A 7,908-nucleotide genomic window follows, 5' to 3' on the forward strand; every position below is an offset into this window, starting at 1 on the left:
CAATACCTCTCATGCTGATGGATTTATGTATACCTCTTTCAACTGAATCAAAAGTACAGGGCTGCAGATTATAGGTGAACTCTGAGTAAATTATAAAACCTTTCAGCCCAGAGGGAACCTGCTGACAATGTCAGGTTTGATTCCCCATTTCCTTTCGGTATTTCTCATAATGAGAAAAATTTAAATTCCCTCCCCCCCCCCCAAAAAAAAGGATAGAAATCAAGGAACCAAATAGAATTTTATACAAGTGAAATATAATAGATATCTAGAGAGAATTGAATGAAAATAGAAAGGAATACACCCTTTTTGAGTCATACATGGTAAAGATATAAAAATTTTATAGTTAAAGACAGAAATATTAAAAATATTCTTTTCAGATTAAAATGTAGTAAAAATGTATTTATTTATGGACAATGAAAACATTAAAGACTAGTTTGAGGTTAAACACCCTAATCTTAAAGAATGATTTGGAGCAGCCCGTGGGAGCTTGCCATTTACAGCAGCCAGTAGGAACAATGGGAACAGTTGAAAGACCCCATCGGGGATCAGGAGTTCAAAGAATCTACATTGCTTAAACTGACAGGGGAAAAAAGAATATTTCTTTTTTTTTCTTTTTAAAATTAAAGCTTTTGTTTTTCAAAAACATATGCATACATGATTTTCAACATCAACCCTTGCAAAACCTTGTATTCAAAATTTTTTCCCTCCATTCCTCCCATTACCTCCCCTAGATGGCATGTAATCTAATATATGTTAAACATGTCCAGTTCTTCTATACATATTTCCACAATTATCGTGCTGCACACGAAATATCAAATCCCAAAGGAAAAAATTAAGAAAAAAATACAAGCAAACAACAACAAAAAAAGTTGAAAATCCTCTGTTGTGATCCACACTCAGTTCCCACAATGCTCTCTCTGGGTTCAGATCACAAGACCATCTAAACTGACCTGAATCATCTCAATGATGAAAAGAGCATGTCCATCAGAATTGATCATTGCATAGTCTCCTTCTTGCCATTTAAAATTCTAACTTAATATAATTAAAATATCTCAGATGGGAGGTAAATTATCATTTGTTCTTCTAATTTGCTTATAATATTATTCTTTATGTCTATATAATCAACCCATTTGGACTTTATCTTGGTATACAATATTAGGTGTGAGTAAATACCTAGTTTCTGCCATACTAATTTCCAATTTTCCCAGCAGTTTTTGTCAAATAGTAGGTTTTTATTCCAAAAGCTGGAATTTATCGAACACTAGATTCCTGTAGTCATTGCTTATTTTATTCTGTGAATCTAACCTATTGTTGCGATTGACTACCCTTTTTCTTAGCCAGTACAAAATGGTTTTGCTGATGAGTGCTTTCTAATATAGTTTTAGGTCTAGTACAGCTAGGTGACCTTTATTAGTATTTTTTTTCATTAATTCACTTGAATTTTCGACCTTTTGTTCTTTCAGATGAACAACAACGACAAAAAAGAATATTTAAATTAGCCTATTTATACAAAGGAACCATAAATGAGCTTTATAAGGGGAATAAAAAAAGAATGAAGACCAGATGGATTTACAAGTAAATTCTATCAAATATTTAAAGATCAGCTAATTCCAGTATTGAGTAAATTATTTGGAATAATAAGTAAAGAAAGAGTATTCCCAAATGTTTTCATGAAATAAATATGATATTGACCTATAAACAAGGAAGAACATAAATAGAGAAAGAAAATTACAGACAAATTTCCATAATGGATATGGATGCAACAAGTGGAAATAAAATACTCGCTAGAAGACTGCAAGAGTATATCACAGATTATACATAACGACTAAATTAAATTATTCCAAGAATGGTGTCACATAAGAAATCCATTAATATAATTATAATATGTTTTTGGTACAAATAAAGTCAGGTTTAACTAATTGAAGAAATAATGATTGCTCAAATATGGACATAAGCAATATAAAAATAGCGAGGGGAAAAGTCAGAACAGAAGTGAGTGCAAGAAAAAAAAATGACAATTCTACTTAAACTAGGCTACTTATTCAATGCCATCACACTTCGACTACCAAAAACCATTTTATTTAACTAGAAAAAGTAATAAAATTCACTGGGAAGAACAAAAGGTCAAGAATAACAAAAGGTATTAATGAACAAAAAATTTAATGACATTTTATATACATTCTTGAATAAGGGTCTCATTTCAAATAGAGAACTTTTATGTGATTATTAGGAATTCTCAACGAACAGGCTGCTTTTCTATGAAAAAAAAACAACTACTTCCAGTAATAAAAAATGCTCTAAATCATTACTAATCAGAGAAATGCAAATTAAAACTAATTAAAACATCATATCACACCTATTAGATTGACTAAAATGATAGAAAGAGGAAATGACAAATGTTGGAGATGATGTGGGAAAATTGGGGCATTAAAACACTGTTGATAGAACTGTGATTTGACGCTTTCTGCCCACAGAATTAGAAAAGTGCATTTAATCTTTGACTCCAGAGCAAGACTATTAGATCTGTTTAATGGAATGATAAGGGAAGAAGAAAAGAATCTATATGTTTTAAATTAATTATAATAATTCTCTTTATGGGGCAAAGAATTGTAAATTCGGGGGATGTCCTTCAATTGTGGAATGGCTAAACAAGCTGTGGCATATGATTGTCATGGAATTGTACTACTGTACTGCAAGAAATGACAAGTTGGTTGCTTTTAGAAAACCATGGAAAGACATATGAAATAATGAATTGTGAAGTGAGTAGAACTAAGAGAATGTGGTATACAATAACATCAATATTGTTCAAAGAATAATTGAGAACAATCAGCTTATTTCAAATATTATAAATATTCAGCTCAACGATAAAGGACCTATGAAGTAAGATGCTATCTACTTCCAGAGAAAGAACTCAAACAGAAGTAAGCCTAGTATGTTTTGACATTTTGGTTTATTAAATGTCACTTTAGAAGAAAATTTGGAAATATTATAATACCATTCACAATATCATGAATTTAAATGCCTGGAACAAAGTTCTTTTTTAAAATGATTTTATTCACAGAGGTAACTGACTCAGGGAGTATAATTTGTGACTAAGATGGAATTTTGCAGCATGATATATTGACATTTTTAAAAGATATGGATATTACAGGAATTTGTAAGTATATATAAACATACATTATTTTCCAAGTTCTTGTTTACATTTCCTTGTTTCTCCTCCCCTCCCCCTTCCAAAAAAATATTCCCCCACCCCCATCTCTTCCTTAATACTCGGAAAACAATCAATGACATCCTGACTTGTTTCACACCGGAGGGCCATGATAATAGCGATCCTTCATCTTCAGGCTAAGTGCATTGTTTTGACGCTGTTACATCCTCCCCCCAAGTCTTAATAGTCCATGGATTCTTGGAACTTCATCCTTTTGACTGGGGGTTGATAGAAGTCTGAAACCAGAGAGTTCCCTTCCATGCTGCCGTTTTCACTGTTGTTCTCGTTTGGGGCTTCACGTTTCCTGAGAGTCGTTGCCAGGACCATAGCACTGTGGTGGTTAATTCTCTTGATGATGGCGGCATTTCTCTTCTGCTTTATGGATTTTGAAGAGTCGGAAGTAGATGGCACAGGGGACACCCCATAGCCCTCATCTAAGGATGTATCGTCCATAGCTGTCAAATCTAGTAGTGGGTTTTTCACTCCTAGTGACAGCATCGTTTCCCAACTCTTTTCATCCATTTGGGCACATTCTGCAAAGAGATCCCGTGAGCCCATGTAAAGCCGATCTCTATGAAAGTAATGGGATTGCAAAAACCGTGCCCAGAACTCCTTTTTTGTCATGTTCTTTGGAACGTTTTCTGCATATTTCGTTTTCACTGCTGGGTAGGTCCTCAATACGGACTCAATGATGTCAGAAGTCAAGTTATACTTCAGGCCATCACAACCCTCTTTTGGGGGGCGGACATCAGCCAGAAACGCCGCCGAAATGCCCACATCCTGTTTGTGATTGGATGCCGCAGGGCTCTCCACAGCATTCCCGCTGAAACGATTGGCCCAGAATTCGTCAGCACTGATCACCTGACTCACAACCAGGTCTTTATAAAGCTGAAACAAAACGGGATCTTCTTGCAGCCTTCTGTTTTTCTCTTTCAGTTCTTTCCTGGCTTTCCTGTGGAATTTGGGCAGCAACTGCTGAAGAAGGTCCTTCACGGTATTTCGATCGCTTACAGCTGTGCTTCCATTGGAAAAATGGAAGTTAATTTTGCCTCCCGCATGTAGGACCAGCTGAAGTTGGATTTTAGCTTTTTCTTCTCGGCTGATTTTCTGGCATTTAATGTGCCTATACATATGGCTGATTGTAAATGTGTCTTTGCCTTCAGGCGCCCAAGCGATCCTTTCTGGCATGAGATACAAGGCTCCATCTTGCTTCTTCTGACGCACCTTCTTTATGATCAGTAAAACTTCTTCTGATGAAGTTGCCATGTTGGCGGGAAGGTGTGTGCACAAGCTCCTGCCTGGGCCCTGAGGGAGGGCGGTGGGAGACCTCCCCTCAGTTGGTGAAGGAAGTTCTGTGGGGAGAGCTCCTCTCCGTTCTAGTCCTGAGGGAGGGTGGGTAGGGAGAGCCTCTCCACTCCAAAGGGAGGATCAGTGGAAAGGTTCAGTCGCTAGAGCTCTGCTCCTCTCCGCACTTCACTACAACTGCCTAGGATCTTTCCCAGCTACTAGAGACCCAGCCTTGTTGCTGGTTATTTAAAGAGGCTACGAGTTAACACCTGGTAATAGGAAGCTACGAGTTAACACCTGGTAAGAGGAGGTTACGAGTTAACGCCTGGTTCTAGGAACCTACGAGTTACCGCCTGGTTTGATTCGGGGAAGAGTTACCACTTTCTTGAGAAGAGCCTGGGAATCTTACCCAGAGAAATTCTAAATAGAAAAGTTTCCTTTGCCCAGATTGCTCGAGGCAAATTGACTAAGTGTCTCCTTTGTAAGTCAGACAATCCCAAACTTTGAGGGAGGGAGCAAAAAATTGTGGGTTGCTGCTAGTGATGTGGAGGAGCTCAGGTAGACCTCTGTTATTGGGGAAAAAAGAGAGGACCAGCCCAGTCCAGCGTCAGAATGGAATGCTATGTGTCAGCTAAAATGGATGCAAAAGGGTTTCTTTTGAAATTAGCAGAAGAAATGACTCTGGATGGAGAAGAAAATATTATCACGCATATTTTATTATATCATATTAATTAAAACATAATTAATTATTAATGGAGAGGAGGAGGAGTCATCATTGAGAGGTGTTGCTAAGTACTTGGTGAGGTGGAAGGATTCTAACTCAGGAAAACTTTTCATTAAGAACAAACTTATTTCAAGAAATGAATGGGAATGAAGAAACTTCCAGTTCTTCAGAAATTTTGGCAAACCAAAGTTTGGACTACAGAAAACCATGCTGGTTCTGGCATAAATAAGCTTTATCTAAGACACCTTCACTTTTAGATGGCATGGATCTAATTACTGAATCCAAGTATTGCTGAGAGGGTGCCAGGTTCATCTTCGATGTAGGAATGCATTTTGGACTACACTATGTTACGGTGGCTACCGGAATAATTTATTTTCCCGGTTTTTACATGTTTCATTCATTCAAGCAAATCCCAAGTTATGTGACAGGAGTGTGTGCTCTTTTTTGGCAGGGAAAGTAGAAGAAACTCCTAAAAGATGTAACAATATTCTCAAAACAGATCGCAGCTTATTAAATGAAGCACACTTTGGTCAATTTGGAGACGATCCAAAGGAAGAAATTATGGCTTTGGAGCGTGTCTTATTACAGACCATAAAGTTTGATTTCCAAGTGGAACATCCCTACGAATTCCTCTTAAAATATGCCAAGGAACTCAAAGGTAATAAAAACCAAATTCAAAAGTCAATTCAAATGGCATGGACATTTGTAAATGACAGTTTGTGTACTACATTATCATTACTGTGGGAACCTGATATCATAGCAGTCTCAGTGATGTAATTGGCAGGTCATTTATGCAAATTTGAAATGCAGGAATGGACATCAAAACTAATGTACAGGAGATGGAGGGAACAGTTTGTTCCAGTCGTATCTGATGATGTATTAGAAGATATTTGCCATCAGATCCTGGATCTCCATTCCCAAGAGCACCAACAGATAGCTCTCCATACATCTCATCAGTTGAACCAACCAGAATCTCTTCAATCAGTAGCTGAAGTGCCCTCACTTGTGGGCTCTCTATTTAAAATACGAGATGTTTATGAGACAACAGTCACAGCAATCTCAAAATTCTGAACAATGGCAGCCCCAAAAGAAAGAGACCCAGAAGTGAACAGCAGCAGCAACAAGCACAACATCTCCTCAGCCTAACCCTCCTAGGCAGGTTAAACAATCACCGGTTGTTTCTTCCAAGGAAGATAACAAGGCCACATTATCATCACCATCTAAAATCTCCCAAATTGAGACCATACACACATCAACATTATCTGTATATCCACCTCTCCAGTGCCCCCAGGTGCAGTTTAATAGGAGAGGGAGAGCAGATCTGTGAAGACCGCGTATTTTTAAATCAGCAGGAGTCAGGAATTCAGGTAGGGGAAAATCGTCAGTCTTTATTCTCAGTGAAGAAGGATCGGAGGTGGAAGAGAATCGGCAATAGCAATGTATGCAGCTGAGTCAAGAAGCTAGCTAGACCAGCAGCCATACGACCAGCAGCTAGGAGTATCGAACCTAGGCCCAATCTCCCCCAGCTTCTCTTCCTGTCTCTCTCTGCCTCCACCCGCCAAAACCGTCATTTCCTATACAACACATCAGGACTTGCATGGAGAATGGGTGGGGGCCATTCTTTATCCAATCATGTATATTAATAGAGTATAGCCCAATTAGTATTTAATCAACCACAGATCAAGTCCAGATCATTCAAACACCATACCAATGTCAAACAAGGCCGTAAAAACAGCAGTCCATGAAGATAGGTCCCTGCTGCCCCACATCTGACAAACCCATTCATACATGATCTGTTCTTTTTCCACCTCCTCCCCTTGCATCATTTCCACCACCCATAATTCTGACACCAACATATGTATATTTCCCCCCACCAGAATACATTTTTTTACTTTCAACCTCCACAATTGCCTACAGATCATGCTGATCCTCCCTATTCTTCTCTAGGACTTTGGATGCCACCTCCTACTTACCCTCCTCCATTTGTTTTTTTTTTTTTTTTAATAACTTTTTATTGACAGAACCCATGCCAGGGTAATTTTTTACAACATTATCCCTTGCACTCACTTCTGTTCTGATTTTCCCCTCCTCCTTTCCCCCCTCCTCCAGATGGCAAGCAGTCCTATACATGTTAAATAGGTTACTGTATATCCTAGATACAATATATGTGTGCAGAACCGAACAGTTCTCTTGTTGCACAGGGAGAATTGGATTCAGAAGGTGTAAATAACTGGGGAAGAAAAAAAATGCAAGCAGTTTACATTCATTTCCCAGTGTTCTTTCTTTGGGTGTAGGTGCTTCTGTCCCTTGTTGATCAATTGAAACCAAGTTAGATCTTCTCTTTGTCAAATGAATCCACTTCCATCAGAATACATCCTCATACAGTATCATTGTTGAGGTATATAATGATCTCCTGGTTCTGCTCATTTCACTCAGCATCAGTTCATGGAACTCTCACCAATCCTCTCTGTATTCATCCTGCTGGTCATTTCTTACAGAACAATAATATTCCATAACATTCATATTCCACAATTTACTCAACCATTCTCCAATTGGTGGGCATCCATTCATTTTCCAGCTTCTAGCCACTACAAACAGGGCTGCCACAAACATTTTGGCACATACAGGTCCCTTTCCCTTCTTTAGCATCTCCTTGGGGAATAGTAGAAACACTGCTGGATCAAAGGGT

General features: G+C 38.2%; 2 pseudogenes; one reads left to right on the top strand and one right to left on the bottom strand.

Annotated features, from left to right (window-relative positions):
* Positions 1–3,263: 3,263 nt before the first annotated feature.
* On the bottom strand, positions 3,264–4,756 carry LOC116421458 (annotated as a pseudogene).
* A 553-nt stretch (positions 4,757–5,309) lies between these two features.
* Positions 5,310–6,558, top strand: LOC100917838 (annotated as a pseudogene).
* Positions 6,559–7,908: the final 1,350 nt, after the last annotated feature.

This window comes from Sarcophilus harrisii, chromosome 1 (assembly GCF_902635505.1).
Source record: "Sarcophilus harrisii chromosome 1, mSarHar1.11, whole genome shotgun sequence".
Lineage (NCBI taxonomy): Eukaryota > Metazoa > Chordata > Mammalia > Dasyuromorphia > Dasyuridae > Sarcophilus > Sarcophilus harrisii.